Source organism: Phacochoerus africanus, chromosome 3 (genome assembly GCF_016906955.1).
Source record: "Phacochoerus africanus isolate WHEZ1 chromosome 3, ROS_Pafr_v1, whole genome shotgun sequence".
Taxonomy (NCBI): Eukaryota; Metazoa; Chordata; class Mammalia; order Artiodactyla; family Suidae; genus Phacochoerus; species Phacochoerus africanus.
Genome location: NC_062546.1, coordinates 100,247,618 through 100,264,114, shown reverse-complemented (window position 1 = coordinate 100,264,114; position 16,497 = coordinate 100,247,618). Strand labels below are relative to the sequence as shown.

At 40.7% G+C, this 16,497-nt stretch overlaps 1 protein-coding gene across 1 annotated transcript in view; it reads left to right on the top strand.

Moving 5' to 3' along the window:
- Nucleotides 1-16,497, top strand: part of CSMD1 (CUB and Sushi multiple domains 1) — a 1,865,356-nt gene that overhangs the window by 1,178,777 nt on the left and 670,082 nt on the right. The window lies entirely within an intron of this gene.

Sequence of the window (16,497 nt, the reverse complement as noted above, 5' to 3'; positions counted from 1 at the left end):
AAAATGATGGGAATGTGTTGCAGAAGTGAAGGAGAAAAAGGAATTTTCAAAATGAATAGAGTGATGAAAAGGCAATGAATAATTTGCATACTGAATTCCAATACTTTTGGCAATAGAAAGACATGGCCTCCTTGGTAAGTGTAATGGAAAGTTTGAGAGTAGGGCACTGAAAGAGCAAAGATGCATGCTTTTCAAGACATTTTAGATGTAAGGAATTGGCAGAGTCCCTATTGTGGTGAAACAGAAACAAATCCAACTAGGAACCATGAGGTTGCGGGTTCAATCCCTTTGCTGTGAGCTGTGGTGTAGGTCACAGACATGGCTAGGATCTGGTGTTGCTGTGCCTATGGCATAGGCTGGCAGCTATAGCTCCAATTAGACCCCTAACCTGGGAACCTCCATATGCCACAAGTGCAGCCCTAAAAAGCAAAAAAAATAAAAATAAAAAATATAAAAATTAAAAAAAAAAAGATGTAAGGAGTTGGCAAGCCTGTAGCTAGTGAAGAAGCCTGGGTCAAGGGATGAGTTTTTAAAGATAACAGCAATCTGAATTCAGGCAAAGGGGTGAAGTTGGGTAGAAGGATATTACAGGAAGGGGCTGTGTCTCCTAGAGGTGAAAAGCAGTCGGCACCACTGTCCTGAGAATGTGGAAGAGGGACATTCCATTCCACATTCCACTTCCACAGGAAGCGGTGGAGATCCAGAGGCCCAAAGACAGTCACTTGATGGAAGCAAGGACAGGTGGGTACAGGGGGTATCAAGTGGACAGAAGCAGGGGTATCTCCCATCTAAACCTCCCATTTCTACCGAGTTTTATCATGTGAGACCACACCTTGAGAAAGGAGGTGATGTATGTTACACATAAAAAGTGTGATATTTATAGCTCGTAACTAAATATCACAGTAAAGTTTCCACTGTTGAAATGGATATTTCTTCCTTATGGTAAAGATAGTGAAGAAAATAGTACCATTTACCCTGAAGAGTGTCGCTGTCCTCTTTTCTCCCAAATGTCCACCTCATGTGCCAGTGTACTTTAATCCAACATCATTGCCAAGGCGATAGATGTCTTTATTTTCTTATGTTCCTCTTTATTTTCAGCTCCTCTGACACTTAAATGTCATCAGTTTATTCTTCAGTCATGAGCGATTTATTCTCAACAGATATTTATTGAGCATCTATGCTACTGTGTGTCCTTCTGTTAGACTTTAAATTCCTCAAAGGCACCAGCTCTGCAGTCTAATTTTGTGCTGCCTCAATCTGACAGGATAACTCAATAACTTTTTTTGTTGAGCTGAGAAGAGCAGCAATAACCTAACAGGACTGAAGTATAAGGTATGCTGTGGGAAAAAAAGGGTTTCATGAATACAGGTGTGTTCAGAATGGTTATATGTGGTGTTGGCATCAAGGGCTATGGAGGGGAAATAACCACTGAATTGGTTCCTAGAATATCCTTGGCAAGAGAGGAATTCCATTGGTACAGTGGGTTCAGAAGACCAACTTCAAGGACTCCAGGGAAGGGGTAAATGATAGGAAGTAAGAAGTGATTGTGCCTTATCGATTATTCAGTCAGATTCAAAACAAGCCTTTTATGAGATGAATAATAATGTTGTTCTCAGAATAGTTAAATAATTATAACTAAAATGTTTGAAAAGCTTACCATTGGATTATATTTAATTTTAATGTAACGACTTGCTTAATAACTTATTAACATAACTGATTACATAGAACTCCATGTGTCTTATAATTTATAGGTTAAACATTAATTTTGTTAGCTGTTCAGATTATGAGCTCTTTCAATTTCCATTTTACATCTGCTCCTAAGAATTTAACATTGGTTCTTTTTTTTTTTTTTTCTTTTTAGGGCCACACCCGTGGCACATGGAGGTTCCCAGGCTAGAGGTCAAATCAGAGCTGTAGCTGCCAGCCTACACCACAGCCACATCAATGCCAGATCTGAGCCACGTCTGCAACCTACACCACAGCTCATGGTAATGCCGGATCCTTAATGCACTGAACAAGACCAGGGATCAAACCCTCAACCTCATGGTTCCTAGTTGGATTCATTTCTGCTGTGCCATGATGGGAGCTCCAACATTGGTTTTATTATATTTATCTAGCTTGTATTTCAAGGTTTAAGATTTCAAATATCACCCCAGCTAGATATTTTTATTTATTTTGAAATTAAAGTGAAAGTAAACATTAGATGGACTGTCTACCTGAGTTATTTGAGGCAGAACAACATGAATGGGCCCCACAATTTAGGTAAAGGGACCAAAAGCATTTTTGTGAGGCTTGTAAAATTGATAAAACACAATTAGTTGGGAACTGTCACTGCAGAAAGAAGACAAATGCACAGTATAATACTTTGTTTTCAAAGTATCTGCTCAGGAAATGTCTTTGACCCAATGATTCTGTCAAACAAGGTAAGATGACTGTAAATTTCAATGAAAACCTAATACCAAACAATCTGTTACAGAAAATAAAGATAACAATACAATGATGAAATAGTGGCTCCCAGATATTGCCAACAAACTCACTGATGTAGAGCGAGGGGACGAGATACCACAGAGCCCCAAAGCCTTTCTGTAGAAAATGCCGAACAGTATCACACAGACCTCAGAACTACCCAAGTATTGATCTCGTGAAGGTTATTGTTGAATATCACTCCTCTTCCCACACTAGTTAATTCCATGATAAGATACTTCCCAACTGCCACAAGACCTTATTTTTCTGCACTAGTTTGGGGTTTGCAGCAATATGGAAAGGGAGGTATGGAGACATCCCATGTACCTCCTGGCCCAGTACACAGGCTTCCCAGCTCTCAACAGCCCACGGGGTGGTCCAACTGTTATAATCTATAACCGTGAGTCTCCGATGGCACGTCACTCACCCAAAGGCCAGTTTATTTCAGGGTCCCCTCTTGGTGTTATGTATTCTATGGATTTGCACAGGTGTGAAGTAAGTATCCATCATTAGAGTAACATACAGAATGATGTTACTACCCAAAAAATCTTGTTTTCTGCCTAGTCATACCTCTTCCCCGCCCAGCCCACACTGCTGCAACTACTCATCTTTTTATTACCTCTGTAATTTTGCCTTTTCCCGGATGGCATATACTTCAAATCAAACAGCACATAGCCTTTTTAGATTGGGTTTTTCCCTTGGTAATAGCATTACTTGGGGTTCTGACACTTTCAGACGCTTTCTTGTTCTTATTTCTAAAACCCCAACTCACTTTGCTGAGTAGTTATTTCCAACAGCCATGATTCCTGAAACAAAGACATTTGGGTGTGTTCTTTCAAATATGGCTAGAGAGCAGAAGATTTAAGCAAATTAAATTGCCAAAAAAAAAAAAACAAAAAAAACTCCCAACTAATACCTCTCTCTATTTTAAGGCTCAGGGAAACAAGGTTACTGATACTATTATTGATATGTTGGTACTGCAATGTGTAATTATATTGTAGTGCAGAAAAATAAGGAGAACACACTTATGCTTGGCCCTAGTTGTGCTAACCATCATGGCATCATCCTCATCATTGTCACCATTTTGAAGCTAAACCAGATAGGAACAAATGGTCTGTCTCCGTTGTTTCCTGCAGTTGATTTTTACTCTTTACTTTTTTATAGAAATGTGCATTTCCTCCCCAAAAAAATGGGTTTTGCAACATTGATTCACAAGGCAAAGCAGAGTTCTAACCATAGATATGGATTTGTAACCAGGCAGATGAGCCATGACGATTTGCTATGTTTTAAAATGGCAGTAAGCAGTTCTGTGATACTTTCATTTAATATTACAAATAGTGGGCCTTCAGTGGTATCCTGAAAATGCTTACATGTTATTAACCATGGCTATTGTAGCACTTTTGATTGGTTCTAAGCAGACAAAATTATACATGCCTTACATGACTTTTGCCGTTTTATTCTTTAGAGGATTTAGTCAAACACTAACAGAATAATTCAGCATTTCTAGTTAGATGTGCTTTATTTAGCAAGTGACTTAAAATGCTGTCTATAATTTAGAGTATTAAAGTATATGTATAAACAATTAAATGCCAGTATTTGATAATCTGTATTCTGTTTCCTATTAAAGTTTTATAAGTTACATTTTAAAATAACAGCAAATACTAGCAGATAACGTCACATTATTTCCCCACTTCAGGAAGAATGTAAAATGTAGTTAAAATACCTGGGGATATGGAAGCAGGCAACCTGGGTTTGAGTTCTCGGATGATGTTGTGAACTGTGTTTGAGCCTGTTTTCTATGGGTAAAAAGGGCACAACAATAATGTCTACCACAGAATGTTATTGTAAAAGTTACAGTAAACAAAATTGTAACTGCATTTGTTGTTTGTATTTATCATACACTCTTTACACAAAGATTTAGAAGTGAGAATGATCTTTGGGTGTGAAAGCGCTTTATAAACGCTAATAGATGTCCAGATCTATGACTACCTCTGTGGATATAGCAACATCTGTATTCATACCTCCTGCAATGGGCAGTGGTGGATCTGACTCCATCTTTCCAGGCCCTCTAGGAGAAGGGAATGAGTGAATAAATGGATAAGAGGAGGGACGAATGAATGAATGAGTGAGTGAATATCAAGAGGGAGATGAAGCTGTTGACCCTGAGGTTCCTAGGTGGGAAGGAGACAACTTCCAAGTTTGCTTTTGGTTCCTGCCTCCAGTCTGAGCCATTACCTCTGACCTGTACCATCCAACCCAGGGGGTCCCTGCTTTTGTCTCAAACCTCAGCTAGGGGGCGCTAAGATGCAGAGGGCGGCCTGTACTGCTCAGGGAATCTTAAATTGTGTTCCTTCACCTCTTACATTTTTTTAGCAAAATGTTAAGATAAAGTGTATCAAGATGGGCCAAGATATGGTGCTTCCTATTGTTAGCTGAATGCCTATTGTTAGCTGAATGGATAAATAAAATGTGGGTATGTGTGTATATATGCAATGGAAAATTACTCAACCATAAAAAAACATGAAATAATGTCATTTCTGACAACACGGATGAACCCAGAAGATATTATAGAAGTGAAATAAATCAGAAAGAGGAAGGCAGATACCATATGATTTCACATGTAGCGAAATCTGAAAAGCAAATAAACAAACATAACACAACAGAAGGATTCATACAGAGAACAAGGAGTTTGCCAAAGGGGGGTAGGCAGGACGGGTGGAGAGAAATAGGTGAGGGGGACTAAGAGGTACAAACTTCCAGCTGCAAAACAAATGGTCATGGGTATAAAATGTACAGCATGAGGAGTAGAGTCAATAATTATGTAGTAATATTGTGGGGTGATGGATGGTAACTAGACTCTCAGAAAGAGTCATCAAAAAGGAAAACTGCTGCAAAGTCAATCACATTTAAACGCGAGATGATCCAGCTCTCTGTAACTGGTAATGATGTAATGCCACGTGATCTTCCTTCCTATCCATGATTGCATATCCAGCTCTCAGGAATATTATTATTAAGAAAGCATTAGAGCTAAGTGCTGGAAGGGACCCGAGAGTCCAGCAGGGAACGGTTCTCAACCAATGGGTAGGCCCTTTGGCTCAATGTGTAAAGTCAAAACTGTAGCTGAAGACCTGATCCCTTTTTCCCTTAGGTGGAAATAGCAGTCCTCAGTTCATAGTGCAAGATCATGACAAATGGATGCTAGGGCCTGTTTTTTTGCCTCCTCTTTCTCGCCACTACAATGCTTTGATTTGCCAAAGAAAAAGAAAAAAAAACACACTCTAGTATTACTCTGTGCAAAACAGATGGTATTATCACATTCTAGAACAAAGTACCAAAAAGTTCTAAGTTCCACGCTCCTAGTTTAAAAGTTCCCAACTCCCCCATGCAGGACCTGTATTTGCCATACAGATAGAAGTTTCTTGTCTGAAAGCTTGTAATTATTTGTAAGCAATATTAAATTGAAATTACCAGGCTGCCTTATTTCTCCTTGGAATAAACATAATTACACAGCTGTAATTGTTGTAACAATTATATCTTTAATTAAAGTACCTGGAAAAATCTGTATCTCCTCCTATAGTCATGGATATTAATATTATCTTAATTGCTATTAACCTCTTATGATGATAAGCTGCCATTTTACTTGATTAATTACTATTTTGTTTTTCACATGAAAACATAAATTATTTAGGAAATTAATTGAGATTCATGGATTTCTCACAACATGTGAGGATCGTGGTTTTCTGCTTATTTAATTGATTTAGAAAGTAAAATCACATCGACTTGGAGACGTTTCCTCTATGACTTTCAGATTCAAGTGTCTATAAGACATCATTGATCTTATAAAACAGATTATAGCTCTTTTACAACCCACAAACTTTTTTCAAAATCATTTCTTCATTTTCCTATACAGAGGAATGTCAAATTGTGGACTTATTTCTTTTTCTTGGAGTTGGTAGCCATGTGACTACTGGTCCAGTCCATTTTTTCCTGGTTCCCTTTCCTCTTGAGCTTTGTTATCACTGCGTGTGCTTTAATAGTCTGAACTCAGAATAACTACAATGATTAGCAGGTAGAAGGCACTGAGGAAGTGTCTGTGAAATAAAAGCAGGCTCCTGATTCTGCTCCTCACCCTCCCCCTAGCCCTCCCCAGATCTGGCTGCTACTCATCATGGGTACAGAGCTCCACAGGGTTTTATTGGAACTCCACTCAGCTCCATCCCCATGTCCTGTGTTCCATGGCACTGTCCCTTCATTTTGGCTTCTGTGACAGAACCTCTCCCTCTCCACCACTTCTGCATCTTGCTTTCTTTGGGGGTGCATTCTCATGTACCTTCCAGCCCCCCATACTCAGCCCAAGCCTCTTCCTCTCATTGTGCAGTCCCATTGCAGGAGGTCTCCAAGCCCAGGGCTTCTGTTTCCCTCTGACCAGGTGACACCAAGGTTTCTGGACTCATCCATCCCACCATCTCTCTCCTGAACTCTAGGCCACGTGCTTACTCATGATTTAACATCTCCCAGCAAATGTTCCAGAGACATTTCCATCTCAACATGCCTGAGATGACAACTTACCATCTCCAAACAGCCCTGTCCCCAGAGCCTCAATATCCACTCTGCCAGTAAATGACTCCATCCACCTGTCTCCTCCCTCTCCCTCACACCCTGTATACAATCCATCTCTAGGCCCCACTGCTGTTTACCTCCTAAACACCTGTCACATTTATCCCTCTGCTTCTTTCCAGCTCTGTGGCCACCACCCTAGTCCAAGCTACACCTTGTCTCAGCCTCTCTCGCTGCCCAGCACTGCTCCTCAGAGAAACCTTTCCAAATTCTCACATGATATGGTGACATACCCTCTATAACTGTCTATGATATTTCTCAAACTCCTTATGAATAAAGATAAAAAGAGAGAGATAGAGAGCCTTGACCTAGTCCACATGGCACCCCACAGCCTGGCCCACCTTCCTCCAAGTCCCTGTGACATTAGCTCATGGCACCAGCACACAGCCAGGCTTGCAACTCTGCCAGGTGGGCTACCTCATGTGTCCACCTTAAGGGCAGCCCCCTGGCTGGGGGTTTAGGTCCTGGCCTATCTTGGCACCCTTTAGCTCTGAGCTGCCATGGGGCCAACACAGCCAGCCTGTGGCCTTTGCATGTGTGTCAGCTGTCCTTAAGCTTCCCAGGAACAGATGATGGTTTTGCAGGTGCTCGGCCAACAGAGCTGCACGTGATCTGAATAAACTGCCACCAGCTCCAGGCTCCCCATCAGCCCCAGTCATTTTAATGTGCAATTCTGCAGAACACAAGGTTTTTCAAGAGCATAAGCTATGCCAGTTCTGTACCCTGGCCCACCATAAGCCTCCTTATCTCATCACGGATGTGGAATCGTCTGACCATGGACCACTATCCATGAACAACAGAGAGCAATGAACAAGCAAATAGAGCAAGTGGGGGAAACACTGAAACTTTCATGATCAAAAATCATCGTCATTTGGATAAATATCCAGAAAGCAGAAGGGTAGTTGCAGGGACTGGGGGAGCAGGCATTGGGGGATGCTGTTCAACAAGGAAAAACTTTGGTCACAGGAGAGGAGGATGTTCTAGAGACCTACCATCCAACACTGCGCTTGTAACCACTTGTGTCACACCGCACACTCAAACATTTGGCAACAGCATGGATCTCATTCTGTGTTTTTTTTTAACCACCATTTAAAAATAGAGTCACCTGCTTCCATTCAATCTTCTCTATGTATCACAGAAAGTCTCCTGTGTGTATTATATGGCATTCTTGCTGCCCAAAATTAAGGTTCTTGGCTAAGAAGATGCCGTATTTATGGACTAACTTTATTTATAATGATCATTTATGTAAAAAAAATGACTTCCTGAAGTTTCCTTTGGGGCATTTCCATAGGTCAGCAGTATCATAAAAAACAGAGTTAGTATTAAAATATGTAAGCTGGTAAATAAGTAACCTTAAGAATCGGTGCCCAGTTGGGACTCAAATGCCTTATATTCTATCCTATACTGCATTATAAATTTCTTTTCATATGCTATGAATCTTTTTAGGGCCAGATTCTTCTTTTTAAGGAAAAAGGTTCACACAACCCTTCAGTTTTTTACGCTTTCCTAATCGTACTGTTCAAGTGACAAATCTCCTCCCAATCACTATCAGATTAACAGCAAGACAGACACTCACTGAAGACACTCCTCAGCTGTAAAAAGTCAAAATGTCTCTTTATTTTGTCCCCTCCTCCTATAACCACTTGCCCATTTTTAACGAATTTGTGGTTGAGATAGTAATAGTTCTTATCAAATGAGTCTATAAAAGTAGAGAAATCTTAAATGAGAAAATATAATGGAAAGAGTATGCTGAAAAGGATTTAAGAAGTACAAGAGAAAAATTGTAAAGACGCATGCTTGTTGCAGGGGCATTTACTAATATGTCTTCTTCATATGGTCAGCACCCTAACATCACTACTGCCTTCACAGGCATCCCATCAGGATCTCTGCATGCTGGTCCATGCTGGAATTCTGATGGAATGTCAAAGGCAGAGGCAGCTAGAGGCACAGTTCTTCCCAAGGTCTTACCATTCCCACACATGGTCTACATGTGTATGTTGTTTCTTGACTGCATGTGAGGCTGTTCCCTATGTAAGTGAGCAGTAGCAGACATGAAGACAGACCCTATAATCATGACCTCCATCACACCTGCTGTCTCAGGGGCCACCACACGGCACCCCCCACCATCCAGGTGAAGCCAATGCCAGATTGCACAGCTCACAGCATATTTGGCCACTGTGCAAGTTTGCATTAACTCCATATGACTCATCTCACTGAATAAAACACACGGTACAGAGACTGGTATATCATGTCTTTGCATTTCCGTCTTCCTCCCAGAATAATATAAGCTCCTTGAGGGTAATTTCTCTCCCTTATGGCCCTAGAACCTAGCTCAGGCTTTTGGAACGAATGTTGAACAAGGTATTATTCATATCATCCACTCTTCCCTTTGAAGCAAAAGAATTTCTTACTCTTCCTTTCCATGTCTAATGGAAAGACTTAGTCCTAACTGAGTTAAATGAATAAGGGATGAAAAAATAAATGCATGTGTGAGCATTTCACTGGGACTGCACATTCTAACTCATAGAAATAATTGTTTGTAGTAGTTTTTAGAATGTTGCTCCAGTGATTAACCCAGTCTGTGTAGTTAATCAGAATTTTTGTCTTATCTCACCAACTTAGGGTATAAACACCCAGAAGCTGCAGTTTTTGGTTCTCAGGACAGAGTCCATAGCACCAGGTCTTTGATGGGATCATAGCTATTTGTTGCTTTGCTTCATCTTGATTTGATTTGATTTAAATTTCCCAGAAATGCTTTATTCCAAGCAGTCAAACAAAATGTCATGGCTATTCCAGACACAAGTAGACAAATATCTTAAAAGGCTCCGTTTTACAGTCAGAAGGTTGTAACCTTATCTAAATTCTCCAGCATTACCTACATCCCATCCACACGCTGCCTATTTCAAAATATCCAATAAACAGAGAAAATTATTGAGGAAATTGTTCTGAGGGAAAACACTAGGGCTAGCTGATTGAATTACTTTCTTTTAGATTGTTCTGTGTATAAGAATGTCACCAAAGAAATGAAATCAGCTTTCCTGGTTTTACGTGATAAGCAGTGATAAGCACCTGTAGGGTATACATCAGGTTACCTTCTCTCTGTTGTCAACCATGCTGATGGCAATAGATAAGATGCTTTATTATAATACCCAGGAGATGGAAACAGGTCCAGTTTGGGGTCAGTTTTAAGTGACTTGTTGGGCACACTTCAGTATTTGTGAGTTTGCTGATCGGCGTTTGTGGATATTCATTCCTAATACAATTCAATCTCACCACCAAAATTGGCTTAATGGAATGGTTTCTGATATTTATTTCAGGAGGTAATTTTGAATCATTAAAGTTGTGAAAGCCACTTTTCCTCGTGAGTCAGCAGAGTTTATAATGTGTACTTAAAAGGGGATAATTAAGGACCAGGCAGCCTCTTGATTGTTTGCAGAGCTTCCAAAATTTTATTCTGATGAACAACTGTTATTTCAGTCTACTCATTTGTGGAATAGGAACTAATTGTTTAGCCTCATCTGTGGTGTTTCTGAGGAAGAAGAAACTAGACAATGCTGATTTGATTAATCCTTGTATATTTACACAGGGAGATAAAATATGCTATTAACTTTGAACTTTTGATATTTGAGTTGTGCATTTAATATTTTATCCAGATGGCACAGGTTTATATCAGACCAACCCTAATTATCTAATACTGAATGGTAAGACAAGAGGATTCAAAAGTGATACAGAAAATGTGTTTCACAAAAGTAAAGAGGGGGGTTGGTTCCTTCCAGTTTAATATTTGCATTTGGAAAAAGGAGTTTGAAAATTAACATTCTTTTGGTAAAACATAAATTAAGATTTCTTAGTTTTCAAGTATTTAAAGTTTTAGAAAATATAAATTCTCAAAATATTCAAGAACATCTTGAGCACTATTTTTCTAGTTCTCTGTTAAATATATCTCAACATACAACTACTTAAAATGTCTTCCATTAATCTTCCTTCTGGAACTAGCATGAAGATTTAGCTCAAGATAGCTTTTAAATAACTTCAGTATAACACTCTGTTCTGCATAGGTATGCATGACATCATTTGATTATGCCCATTTTTCCTATTTCAAGTCATATCGTGACATATGTATAACCTAAAATATTAACCTTGCTCTCATCTGTATTTTATTAAAATACCAATTTATTCACCAACATAATTGCTTTTGGATATTTGAACATAATTCACTGCTAATTTGCATGGCTCATTTAGTGGGGTAATTTTCTGTCAAGTATGGAGTGAAATCAGTGATAATATAAAAAGATTGTTTTAAGACATATAAAGTCCTTTAAAGAAATGACAGTTTAAACCATCTCTCCCTTTGCTTCTGTTTGGTACTCATCCATTCCAAGTTTGCCAAAGCCCCTTCTCTGTGGTGGGTCATTACTATTTATAGCCAGACTGCTACTTTAAATAGTGAACACATTTAAAAATCAATAGGAAATCTGAAGCCTTGTTCCCTAAAAGCTCAAGCAGATAGAGATCATGCTGACTTTTCCTTATACATTACCTAATATATTGTCAGCTCTGCTTCATCTAGGCTCTCAAATATTTAACAAAAAAGGTAATGAATGCATTTTATTTATCTGAAAACTAAGTTTAAAAATCTTCTTTAACATACGTTACATTTGAAAGAGAAAAGTAATGGTGATTTGTTATTAAAATGTTGATCCTGCAAACATTCTGATGCCCAGAAAAAGTCCTGTGAGTGGCACACATACAAGGCAAGCCTAGTTGTCTCCTGAGAATCAGTGGGCTTAAAGGGACTCTTCCTGATCATGGAAGTCCAGCCCAACTTTTCTTATGAATGCCCACGAGCAGTGTGTTTTCTCAACCATGTCTTTGATGAGAAATTAGAAACACTGGACAGTCGGGGCAGAAAGGTCTTGGAAGATGAAATAGGGCTCCGTGATACTGGATCACAAGTGATTATGCTTAACCTGATTCCCACAGATCTGAGAAAATGAGGGGCCAGGCTGGGGGACAAGATCTGGAGCCACAGAAAGCCATCATGCAGAAGCGACAGTACAGAGGAGCACGGGCAAGGTAGAGGATGAGGCTGGTGACAGGGCAGGACTAGGCCCTCCAGAATTGGGGTCTGGAAGGGAGCTGGCAAGCTGGCATCCATGGCTGCTGTGGGTGGTAATGGGGGGGGTGACCAGAAGGCCCAGAGGATGGAGTGCTATAAGGCACAGGGCCTTAAGGCCGTGGGAATGGAACAATGTCATGTGAATGTTGGGTTCACTGTTTCTGGCCCAACCTTTGTACAAGATGATTTCAGGCAGCTTGGGTCCACATATGCCCACTCACTAGAGAAGAAATACCAAGAGAAAGACACCCTCCCAAATATTAACCTGCCCAAAGTCAAACCAGGGAATGACCCCAATGTCAGGGCAAAAAAGAGTGAGGCTTATCTGCTCTGCAGGGCGGATGGACCACCTGCCTCTCTCCAGTGCCCTCTGCACATGTTTATAATCCATCCTGACCTGTTTTCTCACTGGCTACGACTGAGTCTCAAAGTCCTTCTCAACATAATGCTTCAGGCCTGTGGTTCTCAAACTTCACTTTCCCCTGGAGTCACATGGAGGCTCCCAGGTGAAGTGGCTGCTGCTAGTGGGGTGGAGGTGTGAGGAATCTCTTTCTGAGAATCACTCCATAAGGCAATGGTCTCCTGATGGCCAGGTGAGCATGAAGGGTGACACCTTTCTTCATGGAGGATTTTACACTATTCAGAGCATCCCAAATCTGTCTTCATTCAGAAGAGAAGGACCAGGAGGAAGGCTCACAGGCTCAAGGCCTACATAGGGATGGTGAGACCTCCCACGCCTGGGAGGTTGTGACAAAGGTCCTTGAATGTGTCTAGCAAGTGGCCAGTCCACTTGGAGGCACTGCCTGCAGAACTGCTACAGGAGCAAGATTGTCCATTCCTTCAGCAAACCCTATCTGAGCACCTTCTATGCACCAAGCAGAAATCAGACAGAACCCCTGCCTTCAAGGAGCTCATGTTGTACAGAAGACAGATTTAAAAATTAAATATCAAATAAGCAATGCACATACACATGTATACGGGCCTATACGCATGTATAGGTGTGGTGTGTATATGTATAAAATCATGGTGTGTGTATGTGTGTATAGCTGTAGATATCTACATATCTACATGTAATCTATATAGCCTATATTTATCTATCTATCCATCCATCTATCTAAAATCAGGTCCTAATAAGTCTCTTTGGAGGAAACTGAAGAAGGAAAGGAATTGGAAACTATTCCATCTAGAATGGATAGACAATAAGGACCTTTTGTACAGCACAGGGAACTATATCCAATCTCCCAGTTTAGACCATGATAGAAAATAATATTTAAAAAAGAATGTGTATATATACATATATATGACTGAGTCACTTTGCCGTATGGCAGAAATTAGCACTTCTGCTGTATAGCAGAAATTAGCACATTAAATCAACTATACTTTAGTAAACAAACAAGAAGAAAAAAAAAAACTGGAACATGGCAGGATACTGAGTACAATGTCAATGAGATTTAACAGAAGTCCTAGAAGAGGAAAGAAAGGCAACCTGGAGAATATCTGGAACTCGAGGCAGAGGGCATCATGGTTTCAGAGGTCCTGGTGTGTTCCAGAGCTAAGCGAGTGATAGGAAGAGGTCACAGGATAGGAGGATGGGGTGGGGATGTGTAGGTCCTAATGGAATATCTTTAGAGTCCAGCTTTACTCCCAGTGAGTTTTGTTCAAAGCTGTGAGGTGGTCTAATTTATGTTGAAAGCATCTAGTTGCTGTGATGAGGAAAGAATACAGGGGTGATGACACAGGTAATGAGGCCACAAAGCATCATGGGAGGAGACCATGAGGTCCATCCAAATGAAAACGGGGGACCACTGAGGTTCTGAGAAGTGGTCAGACATGGATGTAATTTGAAGGTGGAACCCATAGGGTATACTGATGAACAGAGTGTGAGAAGGAGCAAGGAAGACGGGGGAGAATAGGGGTCAGGTTAGCATGGAACAACACACCCAGTGGGGAGATGTGCTCACTCTGAGGTGGCCTCTGGGCAGACAGGGGAGGCGGATGCAGGGGGAATCCCTGGGAGAGAGGTCCAGGCTGCCATTCGCGCACATTAGCATCATTCCCCTGCAGGCAGCATGGAAGCCACAAGGCTGGATGGGCTCTCTGAGGGGGTGAGTGTAGGTCAGGGGAGAGGTCCTGGGACTGACCTGGTGGGTGACAAACTTGCTACTGGCAGGACGCCACCAACCATATTGCAGGGTTTGGAGGACTTTTTTTGGAGGCATAAAGAAATAAAATAAATTCACGACCAAGTCACATATTAATTGAGCCATGTATTCACCTAGTGCACTTAGGAAACAGAACTTACTTCAGTGACACCGTGACGGCCCCTCCCCCAAACCCCTCACAACTTGTATTGAACCTTGACGTCAGGACGTGAGCTACATGAGGAAACCTTCTGGATGCCTTGCTTTCCTTGTCAGGATCCTATTGATGATGTCATTCATGACCTCAAACGGTATCCTTTTCATGAAGATCAGTGATTCAGTAGTTGTGTCTTTGTCCCCAACACATGCCTGGCTTTCAGTCCGTGTACACACTGAGGCAGGTATTCACCCAGACTTCCTCTTTGCTCTGTCTGCTGAGAGTCCAGAACCAAATGTGGGGGCGCTGTAGGTGCCCAGCCTCCCTCCTGGCTGGCTCCCCTGATCTTATTTTCCCTTTAAGTCTTACTCTGGCATTAGGTCTTCCAATGTTTAATATGCATTTTTGTTATTAACTTGTTTTGCAGTGTGTTTTGATGTCTTTCAAAAATCCCTTTTTTGGTCATTTTTTCTTTTTATTAGGGCTACACCCATAGTATACGGAAGTTTCCAGGTTAGGGGTCCAATCAGAGCTGTAGCCTCTGTCCTACGCCAGAACCACAGCAACTGGAATCTGAGCCATATCTGTTACCTACACCACAACTCAAAGCAACACCGGGTCCTTAACCCACTGAGCAAAGCCAGGGATCATACTCATGTCCTCAAGGATGCTAGGTGGGTTTGTTAACCACTAAGCCATGACGGGAACTCTAAAAAAATCCCTTTTTTGACTTAAGTTCTGTGGGAATAAATGAATGCTGCTTTGCAAATTGACCCTGTTATCACCTCTATTATATGTTAGAATAGTACGCATAAATTCTTCACCAAAACTTGAGTCTAATTACTAGAAATCAAGCTGTTATTCTTTCTAACCTGAGCACTGGTCAAAATGACTTTTTCAATCATCTCCAGCTATGTGTTCCATAGCTCAAAAGTATCATGAAAATCTGAAACAGGTTCAGAAATTGAAGAGTAACTAGGAAAATGCAGAAAAGAAAAAAAAAACAGCATTCTGACAGCTAAAGAGGGAAATGAAAGATTCATACTGACTCAAGTCTGTGACATTCTTCTATTTATTGATTCAGCCAGCCCCAAGTCCATCAGCAGTGCAACAAAGTGACAACTCAGGTGGGGCCGGGGCAGGGGCAGCGATGGGAATAAGCACACAGCATCTGCTTCTGAAGGTCACATGCTGCCTCCTGGGGAGGTGACAGACACCCAAACTAGCCATGTTATAAGACCTAATGCACTACGCTGTCTACTAAGATGCATGTGCTATGGGTACATAGAGATTCCATTCTGATCAAGGAAATCTGTAAGAATTTAGAGAGAAAGTGGCCTTTGAGCCAAATCTTGATGGATAAGAAATAGAGAAAAATAGATTGGAAGGTAAGGTCATGAAAGGTCTTAGATGACATTCCAAGGAGGATAAATTCATCCTCAGGATCTAAGAGGAAATGGATAGTGAACACGTTCAGACAAGTGGCATGACTCAATTGTACCTGAGAAAAAGAGCCAAAGCACTTGAGTTAGAGATAGTTTGGGTAGAGAAGCAACTACACAGTAAGGGTTAAGAGAAATTAGATGTGAGTTTCATTTACAGGCACTTGCTAGTTTTGCAACAAATCACGTAGTTTCACAGATCCTCATTTTTAGATGTAAAATTAAAGTAATGACCAGTAAATCTAATGATTAAGTTCTGACAAAGCACAAAAAAGGGGCCGATGGTTGAACAATATTTATTCTGGGTTAACTATTATTTTCCATCTTCATCATCATTGCTTTTAGAGGTATGCGATCAATGAAGATGCCCTTGCTCAATTCCAACAAAGAAATGTCCAGAATTTAATAAAACTGCAAAAAAAAAAAATTTAAATTGCACTTACTTTATCTTTGCTAAAAATATGTAAGGCAAACATTCACATCCCCAAGTTACACATAAGGAATCTCAGGCTCAGGCTAATTGCACATTTTGATGACGGATTAGTGAGGATGTATGCA